The 984-nt window shown below is 42.8% G+C and overlaps 1 non-coding gene across 1 annotated transcript; it reads left to right on the top strand.

The window, feature by feature from the left end:
• The first annotated feature begins 228 nt into the window (after positions 1 to 228).
• On the top strand, positions 229 to 339 carry LOC128661884 (U5 spliceosomal RNA). Its single transcript, XR_008402659.1, has one exon. It is a non-coding gene; the product is annotated as a U5 spliceosomal RNA (small nuclear RNA).
• The last annotated feature ends 645 nt before the right edge of the window (positions 340 to 984 follow it).

Below are 984 nucleotides of genomic sequence, written 5' to 3'. Positions count from 1 at the left end.
AAAAAAGCTTAGATGCCTTCTTTTTCAAATAATGATAGCAAGAGAACGAAGAAAAATTGATAATAGGAGTAAATTAGAAAGTTGCTTAAAATTGCATGCTCGTTCTGAATTACAAAAGAAAAAAATTGGGTTCAGTGTCCCTTTAAGGTCTATATCATCCACGTGGTGCCGGTATAACTGGCTGTCCTGGTTGGGTGGTGAGTTGCTTTCTCGGATGAGGAGTTTGTTATACTCTAGATTCTCTTTAGATCGAATAGAGTTTTCACCTTTACTAAAGATTTCCGTGGAGAGGAAATGAGTTTTCAAAAAATATTTGCCCCTTGCTGGGCTAAAACATTGAGAGGAGGCCTTTCGTTCTTAGACGTCAGGCTGGTTCTCATTTCTTCTTTTGGGTGGAGCATCAGAGGAATTGTACTCACACCTCATTGTCCTGTTCCTGATTGTTGGTGGGGTTCCAGAAGCGGATCCTGCTAAAGATTACTCTGAGGGTTCCAGAGGCCTTTGGCCTCGGAGATAGGGTTTTCCATTCCCAATGGGACTGGAGGTTTAGATGACTCCTTAGACATTTGGGGAAACAGGTTGAGGCGATTTTTATCTCCTCTATGGTATTCTTACTGGATGTATTGTTTGAGGCCTTGATAACTCTTCCTTAAGGGGTTGAGACGTCTTTGGCTTCTTTTTCCCCTCTTGGGGCTGGTTGAGGGTCATCTGTTCAGGAAGTTCGGACATTTATGCCCTTTTTCTTCCTCCTACTTTTCTCATCTGCTCCCATGTTTTGGGGGCTCTGGAGAATGCGTTTGTCTCCGTTGTTTCCTTGAGCTGCACTTACTTAAGATGTCTTGGTTTTATCTGACGCTTGCCTGGAATTGTGAGGCTCGTCCATCATTAATTCCTTGAGCTGTGGGGGTTTCCGGGAGATTAATCCTGAAGGAATTGTTTGCAGACTAATTTTTCTTCTCTATCTTTAAGGTGTGATCCCTCAAG

The sequence above is a fragment of the Bombina bombina genome, chromosome 5 (genome assembly GCF_027579735.1).
Source record: "Bombina bombina isolate aBomBom1 chromosome 5, aBomBom1.pri, whole genome shotgun sequence".
NCBI classification, from domain to species: Eukaryota; Metazoa; Chordata; class Amphibia; order Anura; family Bombinatoridae; genus Bombina; species Bombina bombina.
This window is presented reverse-complemented; position numbering and strand designations above follow the sequence as displayed.